This window comes from Capricornis sumatraensis, chromosome X, assembly GCF_032405125.1.
Source record: "Capricornis sumatraensis isolate serow.1 chromosome X, serow.2, whole genome shotgun sequence".
NCBI classification, from domain to species: Eukaryota; Metazoa; Chordata; class Mammalia; order Artiodactyla; family Bovidae; genus Capricornis; species Capricornis sumatraensis.
In genome coordinates, this window is record NC_091092.1 from 2,139,620 (window position 1) to 2,161,714 (window position 22,095).

Consider the following 22,095-nt stretch of genomic DNA (forward strand, 5'->3'; position numbering starts at 1 on the left):
TGCCTGTAAAACTAAAAAAAAATTCCAGAAGATCAGATGAGATATGGTTATTTTATCTCCTTAACCCAGGTAATTCTGTCAAAGAGATACTAAATGAAGTCCAACCTTAATTTGTAAAGTTTTGGTGTAAAAGGTAATTGAAATCCAGTAGAGTTTAACTCTCTTCTAAATAATGAAACTACTACTCACTTTGCTGAGTTGTCACAAGCTGTACTCTTGACCTGAAGAATCACATTTTTTTGTGCCAAGGAGAGGGAGCAGTCTTTGTAGGAGATGGAGATGCAGTACCAGGTGAGTCAGTTCCTCCATCAGACGTACTTGGTGAAGATGCCAAGTGAAGCACTTTCTTTCTTCCAAGAAATCCTCCTCCTTCAAATCCTCCTTTCTTCTGTGACTCCACTTTATTTTCATTTTCATCTTCTGATGACCTTTTCTTGGATTCCAGAAAACCTTTGGCTAGTCTATGAACTTCCACTACACTGTCTGATTCTCTCAAGCTTTTAACTTTTGTTCCAGGAGACTTCCTCTCAGACACATTACATTCTCCTCTTGCCCTCTTAACTTCAGCTTGTGTTGGACCCAAGTTACCATTTTCAGGAACAGCTCTTTCTATGTTTCTGTTCAAGTTCACAGTCTGGAATTCCCTATAACTGTGAAAGCTCTCAGTTCTCCTTGCTCTTGCTAACAAAAGACTTTCTCTGTAAGGCCTAATGGAACCATAAGTAGCTGCTTCATGAATGGTTTCATGGTGCTGGAACTGAAGGCTAGAATTTGATTCACAAGGATGGCTATGCTGAACCACAGAAGTTGCTGGGGTGATACTAGGAGTAGCGCAGGAAACGTGCTCAGGTCACAGTGATCCAGTAATTTGAGTAGTTCTTCTTCAGTTGGACCACCTACATCCTTATCCTCACTTTTGTTGACCATATCCATGGCGGTGGTCAGATCCCACATCTGAATGCTGCTGTTTGTGTGGCTTGTGAACAAGTACTGCCTTGGCCTTGAGCCCATCCTGCTGGAACCCTCACATTCTCTTACTGTAAGTGAGGATATTGTAGTACAATTAACAGCTTGGATTTTGCATATTATTTTCCCAGTAGATGACAGTCTTACAAACAGTTTATTAGTGATGGGAACAACTTTCTGGATAAACACCTGTTGATCATCACACACTCCAAAAGGTCCTATGTCATTACCAGAGGAGTAGCTTCCGTGGCTTTCTGTCTCCTCCAGAGACAGGATCTTGAACGATGCTAAAGGAGTAGAACCCAGCTGAGTAGAGCTCATTCCTCTGAATCGTGTTACTGTCCACATATGAACATGATTATTATCTGCACAAACTGATACCAGATGCTTCTCTGACAGCATGATTTTTGTGATGGGACTTCAGTGAACAGTAAATGTCTGAGAAAGCTGAGGGCCTGACCCAACCGTCTCTGGGTGCTGCACAATGATGCGTACTGCACCAGAACTCATACCATAGGCAATCTTGATCCAGTTACCACTGACACTTGTTTTGGATGTGAGGTAAATACTCAGAGCAGTAATAGCATCATTTGAGGAATCATGATAAAGTTCAGTTACAAGATCAATATCCTTCATTTGCAATGGGAACTTCTGCATATCTATATAATAAATTGATCCATTGTTACATCCCAGCAGAAGGAATGAGCCAGCAGTATCATAACTAGTTATAGGAACAATGTCTTAAACCTGCCAGTGCTGGGTGACAGCATTCCACACTCCCACTTTCCCTGTATGACTCGTGGCCACCGACTGGTTACCAATAAAGAAGAGAGCATCAACAGGAACACCAAGGCTGAATACTCCAATTTCGCTTCCACTTCCTCCATCTTGGACACTCCATAAGATGATGCTACTCTCTGAGGCAATAACCACCATTTTGTCCTTGTGTCCATGTGGACCCCTGACCACTTTTGCATTTAAAGCTACTCGTTCAATAGTCCAATCCAAATATGGGCTTGTAAACACTTGTTGCCATCCTGATGATTCTTTGATTCTGTAACACACAGCAAAATGGGCATACGCAGCTACTATCCAGTTGAGATGGCCAGCTACTATTAGCACCTTTCGTACATCCACAGGAAACCCTAGCCTAACAGTTTCTTCTCCAGTTCCAGAAAGAACAGGCTGAGTACCATTTCCTAGAGCTTCACCTTCTATAAAATTTAGTCCATTTCTAGACTCAGCTGAGGATCTAGTAGTGTTGTTTATTTTATGACTAGGAATACCTGGTGGAGTCAAGTAACCATGGAAAAGGACACTGCTGCAAGATGAATGCTCCAGCTCTTGACATAAGAGAAGCCTTCTTACTAGTGGAGTGATTCCATAGAATTCAGCTTCATGTCGGAAAATATTAATACTCACTCCCCTTAAGTCTAGTTGTTTTGTCCGAAGAAAATTAAAAATGGGTGCAAATGCTGCTGGATCTCTATCAATAAATATAGCACCAGTTTCATCTCGAAGTGTTGAAATTCTTCTACTCAGTAAACTGGAAAAAAAAAGAATCTGGAATCCACAGAAGTGTTTGTCTTGAGGTACTAAATCTGGTCTCCCCCATGTTCAGCTGCACAGTCTCACTGCTGCCAGCCACCGCCACAGGAAAGCTCCCTCAGTGCCCTCCAGCCCTGTCCAGCGGCTTCAGGCGGCGCTCGCCGCCCTCCCTCCCCGCGGCCGGGGGGACCCCAGCGTCCGCCACGTCCCCTCGGCTCTGGCCGAGCGGGAGGGCGGCCAGGCCTCCGCCTCTTGCGGCCTCCAGGCCGCCCACATCGGGCCTGCCATCAGCGCGCTGCAGGCCCCATCGCCACCACAGCGGCCACAGCGTCCGCGCCTCATCTACTTTACATATATATGTTTCAATGCTATTCTCTCAACTCATCTCATCCTTGCATTCTCCCACTGAGTCCAAAAGTCTGTTCTTTACATCTGTGTCTCCTTTGTTGCCATGTATATAGGCTCACCATTACCAGTCTTTCTAGATTCCATCAGTTTAGTTCAGCCCTCAGTCGTGTCCGATTCTTTGCAACCCCATGAATCGCAGGACACCAGGCCTCCCTGTCCATCACCATCTCCCAGACTTCACTCAAACTCACGTCCATCGAGTCAGTGATGCCATCGAGCCATCTCATCCTCTGTAGTCCCCTTTTCCACCAGCCCCCAATCCCTCCCAACATCAGAGTCTTTTCCAATGAGTCAACACTTCGCATGAGGTGGCCAAAGTACTGGATTCCATATGTATGTGTTAATATACAGTATTTCCACTGTTTTCCCATCTATTTCCCATGAAGTGATGAGACCAGATGCCATGATTTTCATTTTCTGAATGTTGAGATTGAAGCCAACTTTTTCACTCTCCTCTTTCACTTTCATCAAAAGGCTTTTTAGTTCCTCTTCACTTTCTGCCATAAGGGTGGTGTCATCTCCATATCTGAGGTTATTGATATTTCTCCTGGCAATCTTGATTCCAGCTTGTGCTTCTTCCAGCCCAGCATTTCTCATGATGTACTCTGCATAGAAGTTAAAAAAGCAGGGTGACAATATATAGACTTAACATACTCCTTTTGCTATGTGGAACCAGACTGTTGGTCCATGTCAATTTCTAACTGTTTCTTCCTGATATGCATACAGATTTCTCAAGAGGCAGGGCAGGTGGTCTGGTATTCCCATCTCTTTCAGAATTTTCGACAGTTTATTGTGATCCACACAGTCAAAGGCGTTGGCATAGTCAATAAAGCAGAGATAGATGTTTTTCTGGAACTCTCTTGCTTTTTCCATCATCCAGCGGATGTTGGCAATTTGATTTCTGGTTCCTCTGCCTTTTCTAAAACCAGCTTGAACATCAGGAAGTTCACGGTTCACGTATTCCTGAAGCCTGGCTTGGAGAATTTTGAGCATTACTTTACTAGCATGTGAGATGAGTGCAATTGCGCGGTAGTTTGAGCATTCTTTGGCATTGCCTTTCTTTGGGATTGGAATGAAAACTGACTTTTTCCAGTCCTGTGACCACTGCTGAGTTTTCCAAATTTGCTGGCATATTGAGTGCAGCACTTTCACAGCATCATCTTTCAGGATTTGAAATAGCTCAACTGGAATTCCATCACTTCCACTAGCTTTTTTCGTAGTGATGCTTTCTAAGGCCCACTTGACTTCACATTCCAGGATGTCTGGCTCTAGATGAGTGATCACACCATCATGATTATCTGGGTCGTGAAAATAGTTTTTATACAGTTCTGTGTATTCTTGCCACCTCTTCTTAATATCTTCTGCTTCTGTTAGGTCCAGACCATTTCTGTCCTTTATCGAGCCCATCTTTGCATGAAATGTTCCCTTGGTATCTCTAATTTTCTTGAAGAGATCTCTAGTCTTTCCCATTCTCTTCTTTTCCTCTATTTCTTTGCATTGATAACTAAAGAAGGGTTTCTAATCTCTTCTTGCTATTCTTTGGAACTCTGCATTCAGATGCTTATTTCTTTCCTTTTCTCCTTTGCTTTCCATTTCTCTTCTTTTCACAGCTATTTGTGAGGCCTCCCTAGACAGCCATTTTGCTTTTTTGCATTTCTTTTCCATGGGGATGGTCTTGATCCCTGTCTCTTGTACAATGTCATGAACCTCATTCCATAGTTCATCAGGCACTCTATCAGATCTAGCCCCTTAAATCTATTTCTCACTTCCACTGTATAATCATAAGGGATTTGATTTAGGTCATACCTGTATGGTCTAACGATTTTCCCGACTTTCTTCAATTTAAGTCTGAATTTGGTAATAAGGAGTTCATGATCTGAGCCACAGTCAGCTCCTGGTCTTGTTTTTGTTGACTGTATAGAGCTTCTCCATCTTTGGCTACAAAGAATATAATCAATCTGACTTTGGTGTTGACCCTCTGGTGATGTCCATGTGTAGAGTTGCACAACATGTGAATAAATGGTTGCACAACATTGTGAATATACTAAAATTCATAGAATTATGCACTTTAAAATGGAAGGTTTTGTTAACATAAATTATATCTATGTCTCTTCATATATCTAGAACTTAATAAAATGTAAACATAGGAGATAAACTAATTGTGAAAAGCCTTAGCTGTTGATAACATTTGTCAAACTGAAAGAATACACTCACAAAAGATTCATATATTATACGATTCTGTTTATGTGACATGTCCAGAATAAGTAAACTCATAGAGATGAAAAATCAATAATTGGATACTCAGGTCTGGAAGTAGACGAGAATGAGAATGGGGTTAGACTGCTAATAGATATGGTGTTTCTTTTGAGGATAGTGAAAATTTTCTAACATTAAATTGTAGGGATGGTTGCACAACTTGGTGAATATAATAATAACACTGAATTTTAAACTTTAAATTAGTGAAATGTATATTATGTGAAATATTTATCAATAAAGTTGTAAAAGAAATTCCCCTTACTCATGATTGTGGTGTATGAATTTCAACCACACTATATGAACGTAGGTGGAACCTTACTCCTGCAAATGGATGTAGACAAACATTGCTTCAATTCATGTTTTAAAACTGCATAAACTCCACCATAGCCTTATGAGCTGCAAAAACATTTTTCCTTCAAGGAACATTCACTAGTTATTCAGAGGTTTGTATGTTACTCAAAGACTGTTATATTTTAAAATCATATTAACCTTTGAGATCTGGTATGAGACATACTCTCACACCATAACATTTTTTTTTTAGCTGAAAAACTAACAAAACTGTTTAGGCATAACTGACATTTGTAAATGGACAACCATGATCCATAAGAGAACGGCAGTATATGAGGTAACCTTCACATTTTACCCTACCTTTCTCTGTTATTTTCAAAATGTGATTTTACAAAGAATAGCTTAGGGATATTAAGTTGAAGCAGAAAATGAAAGTTTCACTAGATAGAGGAAATGGAGATAAATATTCATAGTGTGTAAGGTGGTTGGGACTTAGCAGCAGGGTAACTGGGAAGACAGAGCTTCTGGGAAGGAGTCCTAAAAATCTGTTTAAAATTACCCTTGAGTCCAAGTCAGTTCTTAAGCTGTATATTTAAGGGTGAAACTCTAGGAAGTCTAGCAGAAAATAACTGTTGAGGACACTGAGAGTTGTACAGAATTTTCAAAGGCTAAATAGACATTGTTGGGAATGTGTTAGAGTCACCCCTAGCCAGAATGGAAAAGTGATGGTGCATGCTTTAAGGCATTCTGATGAGACTCCTGAAAAGCCGCATCTTAGTGAAAGAATCACACTCTAAGCCCTAGAGTAAAGGAAATATGAAATAAGTTGACCTCTTTCCTAAAAATAAATTCTAAAACCAGACTTCAATAGAATCAAAGTGATCATTCAACAATTTAATTACTTGCCAGGACAAAACTTAACACTCCCTAGAGGAACACATAATACAGAACTTGTAAATTATCCTATACATGATGCGTGGCACACAATAAGATAATTGCTGTCATGCAAACAAGAAGGAAAGTGATTGATAATCAGGAGATAATAGAAGCAGTCACAGAGATGATCCGTATAGGAATTTAAAAATACCTAAAATTAAGATAGCAAACAAAGTAGAGGAAATGATGGACAAAATGGATTTGTAGATGGAATATTTAAACAGGTAAACATAAGACTCTTGAATCCTTAAACAATAATTCAAATGTCTTGTGCAGTTTATAAAATATGTAGGTATAAAATATAAGACAACAAGCAAAAAGTTAGGGAATGTAAGTATATTGTCAGGCTTTTGTCTTGTTTGTGATGTGGTAAAGTACTAATTAAACTGCTCAGTCAGTAAAGAATCAGCCTGCAATGCAAGAGACTAGGGCTCTATCCCTGGTTGGGAAGACCCCCTGGAGAAGGGAATGGCAACCCACTCCAGTATTCTTGCCTGGGACATCCCATGGTCAGAGCCCATGGTGGGCTACAGTCCACAGCTTCACAGAGTCAGAGACAACTTAACGACTAAACTACCACCACCACCACCACTGCAGTTTCTAGGGCAACCACAAAATTAATATTGAAAAATACATAAAAAATGTAATAAAGTCAGAAACTGAACAAACTCAAATATTATCTTATGTGCACAGTTATGTATTTTTATATACTTGAATAGACACCAAGCATCTGAATCAGAGTTCAGCATTTTTTAAAATTTTTTATTTTATATTGAAGTATAGGTGATTAAGTGGTAAAGAATACACCTGCAATGCAGGAAATTGCTTGTAATGTAGGAGATGTGTGTTCGATCCCTGGGTCCCCTGGGGAAGGAAATAGCAATCCACTCCAGTATTTCCACTCCTGGAAAATTCCATGAACAGAGGAGCCTGGAAGTCTATAGTCCATGGGGCCACAAGAGTCAGACATGATTTAGTGACTAAACCACCACCACCATAGTTGATTAACAGTGCTGTGTTTGTTTCACACTTACAGCAAAGTGATTCAGCTATCTATCTATCTATATACATGTATCTATTCTTTTTCAAATTATTTCCCCATTTAGATCTTTACCTAATATTGAGCAAAGCTCCATGTGCTGGACAATAGTAGGTCCTTCACCCACAATGAAATCAACAAGCAGAGAAACATTGCAGCATCAGTTCTCCTCAACTAGCACCCTAAAAGGTGATATGATGAAAGCCTGATCAATAACATCTTCCAAAAGTGGTGGCATCACTGTTGGAAAGGGACCCAGAAATAATACTTTTCCCCATTTAAAAATTGAAATAGAAGCAAGAGTGGGACACGACTGAGCGACTGAACTGAACTGATCCCTCCTATCCTTCTGAGTCTCCTTGTAAAAATAACAGGAAGCACCCTATGTTCTTACTTTAACAATTTGATACATAAATCAGTCTCTGGGGAAGGATTAGTTCTTCCTGAAATGTAAAACCTTAAGACAATGTTATAAATCCCTTTAGAAGTATCTGGTTTATGTAATCACCTTTTCAGTTAATTCAGGTTCCCATCTAGGATTGCAATCAGTTAGCTCTTGGGGAGATAAGAAAGGCTTATTGTCTTTTGGTTGTAAGCAATTAGCTTTACCATATAGAAACAAAAATGTCTACAGATCTAACCCTCATGCTATGTAGAAAGCAAATGTTTCTGGGGAAAATAAAAGCAAGCATCTTTCACAGCATATCAATTTCTGTGGCTTAGGAAACAGGGACTTAATAGAAGTTCTTCAAAATTCGTGAAAGATTATTTTCACAAACACATGAAGTTAAAATGCAAATATGTGAGCCACAGACTGGGAAAATCTCTCTCTCCACAAACACATACCACCCCCACACACGTACATATGGCAAGAAAAATCTTGTATCCAGAATTTACAAAGAATTTCTACAAAGCAATAAGGAAAAACTAGTTAATAATGGACAAAAGACTAGAACCAATACTTCAAGGATATCCACATGGCTAATACATGAAAAGGTAATATAATTCCTCATCAGGGAGCTTCAAAATGAAGTCACACTCTTCACACCCTCTATAATGATTAAAATTAAATATTGACAAGGTCAGTTTTGGCAAAGATGTGTAGAGACTATAATTTTCACACGTTGTTGGTGGGAGTGTAAAATGTTACAAACACTTTGGAAAACTATTTGACAATGTATACTAAATTTAACCATATGCCTCCCCTATGGATGATCAGTTCCACTTACAGGTATATACCACAGAAAAATGAGTAAGTCTACCAAAAGACATTTATAAATGCATCCATAGGAATTATTCAAAATAGCAAAAAAACGAAACTACTGAAATGCCCACTAACTGGTGGGTGAAAAAACATATTGAGGCTTATCCACACAATGGAATACTAAATAATCAAGAGAAATGAACTACTAGCAAATGCAACGACATGAATGAATCTCACAGACATTATTTGCACTGAAAGAAGTCAGGCACAAAGGAGAAAATATTATGTAATTTAATTTCTGTAATCAAGAATAGGAAAAACTATCCTGTAGTGATAGATGTCAGAATAGTGGTTAACTCAGAATTGCTGGAGTCCAGCTCCAGCAGCCAGGGATTCAGCCTGAAGAGATGAATGGTGGCCGCGAGAGAAATGAGACAGCCTCTCCATTTTCTATGGACTGCCTGTTTATTCCAAGTTTAAGATTCTCTTTTATACTTTTACAAAAGCATTAGGCCAGAGGTTTGACATTTTCAGTTCCCCCTCTTCCAGATTTATTATCTCCATAAATCATTGTTGCTCCTCAAACAGAGTTCCTGCTTCAGCGATTCTCTCAGAATCAAACTTATCATCTATTATCTACCTCCTCCAATGTGTCCTATAGTTAACTTGTGATTACATTGTAACTCATGCTACATTCAGTTCTAGCTGGTTTTAGAAATGGCAGAGGAACCAGAGATCAAATTGCCAACATCCGCTGGATCATGGAAAAAGCAAGAGAATTCCAGAAAAACATCTATCTCTGCTTTATTGACTATGCCAACGCCTTTGACTGTGTGGATCACAATAAACTGTGGACAATTCTTCAAGAGATGGGAATACCAGACCACTTAACCTGCCTCTTGAGAAATCTGTATGCAGGTCAGGAAGCAACAGTTAGAACTGGACATGGAACAACAGACTGGTTCCAAATAGGAAAAGGAGTACAACAAGGCTCTATATTGTCACCCTGCTTATTTAACTTATATGCAGAGTACATCATGAGAAAGTTGGACTGGAAGAAACACAAGCTAGAATCAAGATTGCTGGGAGAAATATTAATAACCTCAGATATGGAGATGACACCACCCTTATGGCAGAAAGTGAAGAGGAACTAAAAAGCCTTTTGATGAAAGTGAAAGAGGAGAGTGAAAAAGTTGGCTTAAATCTCAACATTCAGAAAACGAAGATCATGGCATCTGGTCCCATCACTTCATGGGAAATCAATGGGGAAACAGTCGAAACAGTGTCAGAATTTATTTTGGGGGGCTGCAAAATCACTGCAGATGGTGACTGCAGCCATGAAATTAAAAGACGCTTACTCTTCAGAAGAAAAAGTTTATGACCAACCTAGATAGTATATTCAAAAGCAGAGACATTACTTTGCTGACTAAGGTCCGTCTAGTCAAGGCTATGGTTTTTCCTGTGGTCATGTATGGATGTGAGAATTGGACTGTGAAGAAGGCTGAGCACCAAAAAATTGATGCTTTTGAACTGTAGTGTTGGAGAAGACTCTTGAGGGTCCCTTGGACTGCAATGAGATCCAACCAGTCCATTCTGAAGGAGATCAGTCCTGGGATTTCTTAGGAAGGAATCATGCTAAAGCTGAAGCTCCAGTACTTTGACCACCTCATGTGAAGAGTTGACTCATTGAAAAAGACTCTGATGCTGGGAGGGTTTGGGGGCAGAAGGAGAAGGGGATGACCGAGGATGAGATGGCTGGATGGCATCACAGAATCGATGGACGTGAGTCTGCGTGAACTCCTGGAGATGGTTATGGACAGAGAGGCCTGACGTGCTGCAATTCATGGGGTCGCAAAGAGTTGGACACCACTGAGCGACTGAACTGAACTGAACTGAACTGAACTGAACATGGTACATTCCTCAGTTTACTACTTATCTTCCTAAGTCCTGTTTTCCTCTAACATCTGAGCTCACTATCTCTTAAAAAGGCTTCTAGCTATAGTGTCTCTAAAAATTCCTAACTTCTATAAGCTATAGTAAAATATGCTAACTTTAGAACATTCCTTAAATCTTTAACTTCTAACTATTTTAATTATTTCTAAGCCTTAAATTCAGTAAACTCCTTTGCCATAAACATTCTCCTTGCAAATACACTTCAGATATTAGTCTCTCCCATGGCCTCAAGCTGCAGCCTATATGCTCATCCTGGAACACGTTTTTTGTAAAAGACCTTGAACAAATGTCAATGATTAACTTTATGAATTATTTTCAGAGAAAGGCTACAGAAGGCTTTATGCCCTCTCATGCTCCTCTCAAGAACAATAAGCACCTTAATATTCCTTTTCAGTCAACTCAGCCGAGGAGAGGAAAAGACAAGTCAGAATTACAAGGCTTAACTCCTTCATTCCAGGATCCGTGCCTGAGGAATGAAGAGAGGGGCCTGGGGACCGTGTCTCCATTTTCTCAGTAATGCCTAATGCAGTTCCCAACAGAGAAGTTGACAGGTAAGGGGGATGAAGGAACCATCTGGGGTTTTGAAAATACTCTGTATCTTGATCTGAGTGCTGATTATATGGTTATGGTCATTTTTTCCTAAATCTTCAACCTGTATACTATTAAATATTAATATTACTTTTCATTATATTAATATTAAGTTATTATACTTAATATAATATTATTAATTTTTGTATCTTAGTGCATATGTACATTATAACTCAGTGAAAAAGGGGCAAATAATTTGCTTTTTAAATACTTCCATGAGTGATCATGATAACAAGTTTATGTTCAGAAAAAATCAGAAATCTCTCATGAATAAAACAAACAGCATGTGGCAGCAGGCCTAAAAGATCTGCCTGCCTCATCTTTTTATTGGTTATTGTTCTAGAGATACTGTTACTAAATGAAACTGTGGATATATTTTCTCCTCAAAGAAGCTTGTCCTTCTTGGTAAGAAATGAATAATAAAGAAAGGATTCCTCTCAAGGTAGAGAAGAAAACAAAAACATAGAAGCTGTATTTGGAAATTCTGGTAAGACATTTAAAACATTTGACAAGTTAAATTGGCTAAATACACTAAACAATCAATTTAAATAAAAGGCAATTATGTTAGCTTGCATAAAAAAAAAGTTCAGGCTACTTTTATAATAATTAAGCACTTTTTTACTCGAGTATGTATATAGGGAAAGGTCAGTATTTTCAGATACTCTTTATTTCAGACACACTTTTACTCTGAGAAAAGTTTCAATTAGCAATAATCTCACCTCAGATAAACATAATTGGCTAGGGTACTGCCACTGTGCAAATCTCACACTTTTACTCTGAATTTTTAGTATATGAAGGTTCAAACAGAGCCTTTGTTAATTGATTACTTATTTCAGATATTTCTAGAAATCCAGGGATTTTCAGTATTCATAAATATTTGTCTCCAAAAATTCTTTCTAGTACTCTCTGCAGAATATGATATTGCATAGTGTTGAAGACATTACTCACTTTTACCATGAAATACTAATCAGTGGTAATTCTTCCTTCTCTGAGAAAATGCCCAATGATGCTGTAAAGGGCAATGTAATTTTCCTCACAAGGTTGGTGGATAAAGCAATGAATGAAAATAAATGGCATTAGAAGTGGTCCTAAGATGGCAGAGGAATAGGACAGGGAGACCACTTTCTCCCCCACAAATTCATCAAAAGAACATTTGAACACTGAGTAAATTCCACAAAACAACTTCTGAATGCCCGCAGAGGATATCAGGCACCCAGAAAAGCAGTCCATTGTCTTCAAAAGGAGATGGAGAAGTCTTGAGTCTACTGTAAAAATAAGACTGAAAACCAGACGCAGGAGGCTTAACTACAAATCCTGAGAACACCAGAGAACTCCTGACTCCAGGGAACATTAATTGATAGGAGCTAATAAAACGCCTCCATACCTACACTGAAACCAAGCACTTTCCAACGGCCGACAAGTTCCAGAGCAAGACATACTACACAAATTCTCCAGCAACACAGGAATACAGACCTGAGCTTCAATATACAGGCTGCCCAAAGTCAGTCCAAACCCACTGACATCTAACTAGACACCTCATTGCACTCCAGAGAGAAAAAATCCAGCCCCAAGCTTCCATAAACAGGAAACCTTGACAAGCCACCCATACAACCCCACTCACAGTGAGGAAACCCAATAATAAAGAGAACTCTACAAACTGACAGAATGCAGAAAGGCCACACCAAACAGAGCAATAAAATCAAGATGAAGAGATAGAGAAATACTCAGCAGGTAAAGGAACAGGATAAATGCCCACCAAACCAAACCAAAGAGGAAGAGAGAGGGAATCTACCTGATAAAGAATTCTGAATAATGATAGTGAAAATGATCCAAAATCTTGAAATCAAAATGGAATCACAGATAAATAGCTTGGAAACAAGGATTGAGAAGATTCAAGAAAGGGTTGACAAGGACCTAGAATAAATAAAAAAGAGTCAATATATAATGAATAATGCAATAAGTGATATTAAAAACACTCTGGAGGGAACAAATAGTGGAATAATGGAGGCAGAAGGTAGGCTTAGTGAGGTAGAAGATAGAACGGTAGAAATAAATGAATCAGAGAGGAAAAAAGAAAAATGAATTAAAAGAAATGAGCACAATCTCAGAGACCTCTGGGACAATGTTAAACACCCCAACATTCGAATCATACGAGTCTCCGAAGAAGAAGACAAAAAGAAAGACCACGAGAAAATACTTGAGGACATAATAGTTGAAAATTTCCCTAAAATGGGGAAGGAAATAATCACTCAAGTCCTAGAAACCCAGAGAGTCACAAACAGGAAAAACCAAAGGCAAAACACCCCAAGACACATATTAATCAAATTAACAAAGATCAAACACAAAGAACAAATATTAAAAGCAGCAAGGGAAAAACAACAAATAACACACAAGGGTATTCCTATAAGGATAACAGCTGATCTTTCAATAGAAACTCTTCAGGCCAAGAGGGAATGGCAGGATATACTTAAAGTGATGAAAGAAAATAACCTAAAGCCCAGATGACTGTACCCAGCAAGGATCTCATTCAAATATGAAGGAGAAATCAAAAGCTTTACAGAAAAGCAAAAGCTGAGAAAATTCAACACCACCAAACCAGCTCTCCAACAAATGCTAAAGGACCTTCTCTAGACAAGAAACATCGAAAGGGTGTATAAACTTGAGCCCAAAACAATAAAGTAAATGGCAACGGGATCGCACTTATCAATAATTACCTTAAAGGTAAGTGGGTTGAATGCCCCAGCCAAAAGACAAAGACTGGCTGAATGGATACAAAAAGAAGACCCCTATATATGTTGTCTAGAAGAGACTCATCTCAAAACAAGGGACACATACAGACTGAAAGTGAAGGGCTGGAAAATTATATTCCACGTAAATAGAGACCAAAAGAAAATAGGAGTAGCAATACTATATCAGATAAAATAGACTTTAAAACAGGCTGTGAAAAGAGACACAGAAGGACACTACATAATTATCAAAGGGTCAATCCAAGAAGAAGATATAACAATTATAAATATATATGCACCCAACATAGGAGCACTGCAATATGGAAGACAAATGCTAAGAATTATGAAAGGGGAAATTAACAATAACACAATAATAGTGGGAGACTTTCATACCCACTCACACCTATGGATAGATCAACTAAACAGAAAATTAACAAGGAAACACAAACTTTAAATGATGAAAAAGACCAGTTAGACCTAATTGATATCTCTAGGGCATTTCTCACCAAAACAAGGAATTTCACCTCTTCTCAAGTGCAACACAGAACCTTCTCCAAGATAAATCACATCCTGGGCCATAAATCTAGCCTTGGTAAATTTAAAAAACCTTGAAATCATTCCAGGCATCTTTTCTGACCACAATGCAACAAGATTAGATCTCAATTACAAGAGAAAAACTATTAAAAATTCCAACATATGGAGGCTGAACAACACTTTAATGAATAACCAACAAATCAGAGAAGAAATCAAAACAGAATTCAAAATATGCATAGAATTTAATGAAAATGAAAACACAACAACCCAAAACCTGTGGGACACTAAAAGCAGTGCTAAGGGCATGATTCATAGCAATACAGGCATACCTCAAGAAACAAGAAAAAAGTCAAATAAATAACCAAACTCTACACCTAAAGCAACTAGAAAAGAAACAAGTGAAGAACACCAGGGTTAGTAGAAGGAAAGAAATCTTAAAAATTAGGGCAGGATTCAGTTCAGTTTAGTTCAGTTCATTTCAGTTGCTCAGTCGTGTCCAACTCTTTGTGACCCCATGAATCGCAGCATGCCAGGCCTCCCTGTCTATCACCAAATCCCGGAGTTCACTCAGATTTGTGTTCATCGAGTCAGTGATGCCGTCAGCCATCTCATCCTCGGTCGCCCCCTTCTCCTCCTGGCCCCAATCCCTCCCAGCATCAAAGTCTTTTCCAATGAGTCAACTCTTCGCATGAGGTGGCCAAAGTACTGGAGTTTCAGCTTTAGCATCATTCCTTCCAAAGAAATCCCAGGGTTGATCTCCTTCAGAATGGACTGGTTGGATCTCCTTGCAGTCCAAGGGACTCTCAAGAGTCTTCTCCAATCCACGGTTCAAAAGCATCAATTCTTTGGCACTCAGCTTTCTTCACTGTCCAACTCTCACATCCATACATGACCACAGGAAAAACCATAGCCTTGACTAGACGGACCTTAGTCGGCAAAGTAAAAATAAATGCAAAAGAAACAAAAGAGACCATAGCAAAAATCAACAAAGCCAAAAGCTGGTTCTTTGAGAGGATAAATAAAATTGACAAACCATTAGCCAGACTCATCAAGAAACAAAGGGAGAAGAATCAAATCAATAAAATTAGAGATGAAAATGGAGAGATCATAACAGACAACACAGAAATACAAAGGATCATAAGAGACTACTATCAGCAATTATATGCCAATAAAATGGACAACTTGGAAGAAATGAACAAATTCTTAGAAAAGTACAATGTCCCAAAACTGAACAAGGAAGAAATGGAAAATCGTAACAGACCCATCACAAGCACGGAAATTGAAACTGTAATCAGAAATCTTCCAGGAAAAGAAAGCCCAGGTCCAGATGTTTTCACAGCTGAATTCTACCAAAAATTTAGAGAACAGCTAACACTTATCCTACTCAAACTCTTCCAGAAAATTGCAGAGGAAGGTAAACTTTCAAACTCATTCTATGAGGTCATCATCACCCTAATCCAAAACCTGACAAAGATGCTACAAAAAAAAGAAAAGAAAAGAAAACTACAGGCCAATATCACTGATGAACATAGATGCAAAAATCCTTAACAAAATTCTAGCAATCAGAATCCAACAACACATTAAAAAGATCATACACCATAACCAAGTGGGCTTTATCCCAGGGATGCAAGGATTCTTCAATATCCACAAATCAATCAATGTAATTCACGACATTAACAAATTGAAAATTAAAAGCCATATGATTATCTCAATAGATGCAGAGAAAGCCTTTGACAATATTCAACATCCATTCATGATAAAAACTCTCCAGAGAGTAGGAATAGAAGGAATATACCTCAACATAATAAAAGTTATATATGACAAACCCACATCAAGCATTATCCTCAATGGTGAAAAGTGAAAAGACAGCCTTCAGAATGGGAGAAAATAATAGCAAATGAAGCAACTCACAGATAATTAATCTCCAAAATATACAAGCAACTTATGCAGCTCAATTCCAGGAAAATAAACGACCCAATCAAAAAATGAACCAAAGACCTAAACAGACATTTCTCCAAAGAAGATATACAGATGGCTAACAAACACATGAAAAGATGCTCAACATCACTCATTATCAGATAAATGCAAATCAAGACCACAGTGAGGTACCATTTCACTCCAGTCAGAATGGCTGCTATCCAAAAGTCTGCAAGCAATAAATGCTGGAAAGGGTGTGGAGAAAAAGGAACCCTGTTACACTCTTGATGGGAATGCAAACTAGTACAGCCACTATGGAGAACAGTGTGGAGATTCCTTAAAAAACTAGAAATAGAACTGCCATATGACCCAGTAATCCCACTGCTGGGCATACACACCAAGGAAACCAGAATTGAAAGAGACACGTGTACCTCAATGTTCATCTTAGCACTGTTTGTAATAGCCAGGACACAGAAGCAACCTAGATGTCCCTCAGCAGATGAATGGATAAGAAAGCTGTGGTACATATACACAATGGAGTATTACTCAGCCATTAAAAAGAATACATTTGAATCAGTTCTAATGAGGTGGATGAAACTGGAGCCTATTATACAGAGGGAAGTAAGCCAGAAAGAAAAACACCAATACAGTATACTAACGCATATATATGGAATTTAGAAAGGTGGTGATGATAACCCTGTATGCGAGACAGCGAAAGAGACACAGATGTATAGAACAGTCTTTTGGACTCAAGAGGGAGAGGGCGAGGGTGGGATGATTTGGGAGAATGGTATTAAAACATGTATAATATCATATGTGAAATGAAATTTCCAGTGCAGGTTCAATGCATGATACTGGATGCTCGGGGCTGGTGCACTGGAGTGACCCAGAGGGATGGTATGGGGAGGGAGGTGGGATGGGGGTTCAGGATGGGGAACACGTGTACACCTGTGGTGGATTCATGTTGATGTATGGCAAAACCAATACAATACTATAAAGTGATTAGCTTCCAATTAAAATAAATTTATATTTTTAAAAAAATGGTGTCAATTTGTCAGTAAAGCTATAGTACATTCATTGTAACTATGAGCAACAAATTTTGCTGATGCTGACAGTCCAAACACCATCACTATATATTTTGTCTGTGTTTTGGAAAAAAAAATAGAACCTTGGAAAGTAGTAAAACAAAGATTTCAAAGAAATATAATATGTCTATTTGACTTTCTAACAGTGTTTCAGTAATCACCATAATTGTAAAGAAGTGACAGATATTTTTATGTCAAATGCCATTTCAAAGGTAGTATTTATTTCCTTATTTTAAAACAGACCAGGGCTAGTAATTAGACTCTTATTATGCCAATTACAAACTACAGTTTAAGTGCAAATTTCAAATACCCTTTCAGGAAATTGGAGGATTAAGAACAAATTACAAACTTCAGGACAGGCTACATAAAACACCTATTTTGTTATCCATGTTTTTCATCACCCAACTGCAAGGAAAGCAAAGTGGCACTGTCTTTCAGGTTCATAGAGATCAGTTTCTTTTTATGCCTTCTATAGTTTCCCAATGGAAGTTCACATTATGGGAGAGGTAAAGATACCAAATGATGCTACAGGAAAAGTCCAGGAGTATTGTCGCTTTAGTTTCTATTCCTGGGAGCAGTTTATTAATATGTTTTCATGATGAGATTCATACTGAGATGAGATATGAGGAAGAGTCTATAATTTGCCCGCCTCACTAGTGATAGGAACTGAATCATTTAGATCTAGAATATGAGAACAGCATCTTGGTTTATTTTTAGGAATTTCTTCAGGATGATTCCTCAGCAGAATAAATTCATAGACAAAGAACTTTTCAGATTCTCTTAGGTTCACCTCTTTTCAAAACAATATCTGGTTGTTAACAAATAGTATTGTACTTATTTAACTATCTAAGCTTTGGAGCATGACTAAAATAAATTCTTGTGATATAATTTTGAAGCTGTAACTTCTAGAGTAATTAAATTACTTATTAACAGCAAATAAGCAGTTCCAGCTATCCAATTTGTTGTCCTACTCAAAAACCACTTATGGGTTATCTTTTTAGATACTTGCTGGTTTGCAGCAAACCTCCATTACACAGAGATCATGTAAGGTGTCATGCAGATCAAATCTCTAAGAATGTACACTGATCAGGAAGTAACTGTCTCCTGTGTCTGTTGCTCACAGTTCAGTGACTGTCAGATAAGGTTTCCAAAGTGCTGCTGCTCTTAAGCAGGATTCTCAGTGTATATTTATGCAATTCAATCTTTAGCTGAAAATCAACAGAATGCCTTAAGGGAAATATTAAATTAGTCACCCACATACATCCTCTCTTTGAAAAATAACCACATAAAGAAAACAGCACAGAAATTCATATGAAAACTTTTTTTTTTTTAGTTTCCCCAAATTTTATTTTATTATTATTATTTTTTACTTTACAATATTGTATTGGTTTTGCCACACATCAACACTTTTAATTGAAAAGATGAATTTTGAGGCTGATAATGTTATAACTGAGAATACAGTTAATGACTCAGTTCAATAAACCTTCCCTATGACAACACATACAACATTTTGCCCAAGGCCTAAAATATGTGCTGAGAGAGAATGCAATACTATAATTAGACTATAAGCCAATCAGCTTTGTGATTACATTTAGTAACATGGAATAGGGTTACTTGATTGTGAAAACAGAATGTGCAATAATGTGGCTACTTGTTCTTCTGCATGAGAAAAACTATCCCTGGAAATGATTTTTGTATCATTTCAAAATTGCTGAAGTGATTAGATGGTAGTCAAAGGAAAGAAACTAGTTGTGCAAATTTTAGACAGATACGCTTTTTAGCAATGTAGACTCTGAAGTTACACAAATAATGAGCAGCTCAAATACCCTGACACATTCCTGCAAGGCATTCCAAACACTGTCTGTTGGTTGCCTTGAATTAGCATTATTCTATGGCTTCCTGTTTTAGGTCTTTTCCTGGTAGCTCACTTAGCTGTCACTCTGTTCCATTACATAGTGTTCATGGGAAGTATATTGCAGGTCAAACATCCATATCTCTACATGACAACAATTAAGTGATGAAGATGCATATGAAGTAAGCAATAAGCTGTTCACATCCTGTTAAAGTAATGCAAACAAATGTTTTAGTAATTAAGAGTAGTTGTTAAAGCAGAGTAGTATGTGGCCACATTTACTATGTAAAATATAAGTGCACTGAAGGTTTTAATTTGTAGAATTCTTTTAAAAGGAAAACGGAGTTACTGTTACTTCAGTTCAGTTCAGTCACTTAGTCCTGTATGACACTTTAAGACTCCATGGACTGCAGCACACCAGGACTCCCTGTCCATCACCAACTCCTGGAGTTTATTCAAACTCACGTCAATTGAGTCAGTGATGCCATCCAACCATCTCATCCTCTGTTGTCCCCTTCTCTTCCCCCTTTCAAACTTTCCCAGCATCAGAGTCTTTTCAAATGACTCAGATCTTCCCATCAGGTGACCAAAACAAAGTACTGGAGTTTCAGCTTCAGCATCAACCCTTCCAATGAATATTCAGAACTGATTTCTTTTTTAGGATGGACTGGTTGGATCTCCTTGCAATCCAAGGGACTCTCAAGAGTCTTCTCAAACACCACAGTTCAAAAGTATCAATTCTTTGGCCCTCAGCTTTCTTTATAGTCCAACTCTCACATCCGTCCATGACTACTGGAAAAACCATAGCTTTGACTAGATGGACCTTTGTTGATAAAGTAATGTCTCTGCTTTTTAATATGCTGTCTAGGCTGGTCATAACTTATCTTCCAAGGAGTAAGTGTCTTTTAATTTCATGGCTGCAGTCACCATCTGCAGTGATTTTGGAGCCCCCAAAAATAAAGTATGTCACTGTTTCTACTGTTTCCCCAACTATTTGCTATGAAGTGATGGGACCAGATACCATGATCTTAGTTTTCTGAATGTTGATTTTTAAACCAGCATTTTCACTCTCCTCTTTAATTTTCATCAAGAGGCTTTTCAGTTCTTTTTCACTTTCTGCCATAAGGGTGGTGTCATCTGCATATCTGAGGTTATTGACATTTCTCCTGGCAATCTTGATTCCAGCTTGTGCTTCTTCCAGCCCAGCGTTTCTCATGATGTACCCTGCATAGAAGTTAAATAAGCAGGGTGACAATATACAGCCTTGACGTACTCCTTTTCCTATTTGGAACCAGTCTGTAGTTCTATGTCCAGTTCTAACTGTTGCTTCCTGACCTGCATATAAGTTTCTTAACAGTCAGGTCAGGTGGTCTGGTATTCCCATATCTCTCAGAATTTTCCACAGTTTATTGTGACTGACACAATCAAAGGCCTTGGCATAGTCAATAAAGCCGAAATAGATGTTTCCCTGGAACTCTCTTGCTTTTAAGATGATCCAGTGGATGTTGGCAACTTGATCTCTGGTTCCTCTGCCTTTCCTAAAACCAGCTTGAACATCTGGAAGTTTATGGTTCATGTATTGCTGAAGCCTGGCTTGGAGAATTTTGAGCATTACTTTACTAGCCTGTGAGATGAATGCAATTGTGTGGTAGTTTAAGCATTCTTTGGCATTGCCTTTCTTTGGGATTGGAATGATTTGACCTCTGGTTCCTCTACCTTTTCTAAATCCAACTTGAACATCTGGAAATTCACGGGTCACCTATGGTGATTTTCAACTCAACTTCACAGTCCACCAGCATACAAACAGACTATAATTTATCTCATCAATACAAAACATTTCCTTGACCTCACATCTCCTTCTAGCTAAATTCCACGATATCTTTCAGTTTCCCTTACAGCAAACTTACTAGAAAGAATTATCTATACGTGCTGCCTTTGTTTTTCTTTGGAGAAAGAAATGGCGACCCACTCCAGTATGCTTGCCTGGAAAATCCCATGGACAAAGGAGCCTGGCGAGGTACAGTCTATGGAGTTGCAAAGAGTTGGACATGACTGAGTGACTAATCCTTTACTTTTGTTGCATAGTCTCACTTGACATAATTTCAATCAGGTTTTCTCTGAAACTACTGCTGTCATAGTTAATAATGACCTTCATGCTTCCTAATCTAAGAGTCATTTTTTGGTCTTTATCTTATTCAAACTTATCACAGCATTAAACCAGATTCAGTCCTCTATTCTGGAAATGCTTATCTCCTTTGGCCTTATAAATAATAGTTATCTTCCTGCCTCAGTGGATGGTCGTTCTTTTTGGTCTTTCTGACCCACAAATATTGGAGTGTCCTAGGGTTGAGCCACTGGACTTTCTTTCTTCTCTCTTTACATTCATTTCTTATTTTATCCAGCATGTGACTTTAAATACCAAATATGTATTAATGACACATGTATTTTTCTTCAGCCATATCCTCTGAAAGTTAGACTTTTATTCAACTACTGATTTAATATTTCTACTTGTAATGTGTAATAGACATCTCAAATTTGACACATACCAACATGAATTCTTGAGTTCTCCACTCTTAAAGTACACTGTTAGTCTCTCTTGCTTCTCAATAAGTGGTAAGTCTGCTAGACTATACCATTGGTCTTCTCTGGTGATCCAGACAGTAAAGGATCCACCTGCAATGTGGGAGACCTGGATTCGATCCCTGGGTTGGGAAGATCCCCTGGAGGAGGGAATGGCAACCCATTCCAATATTCTGGCCTGGAAAATCCCCATGGACAGATGAGCCTGGCAGGCT

At 38.4% G+C, this 22,095-nt stretch overlaps 1 pseudogene; it reads right to left on the bottom strand.

Annotated features, from left to right (window-relative positions):
* Positions 1 to 201: 201 nt before the first annotated feature.
* Positions 202 to 21,455, bottom strand: LOC138071045 (BTB/POZ domain-containing protein KCTD3 pseudogene; annotated as a pseudogene).
* Positions 21,456 to 22,095: the final 640 nt, after the last annotated feature.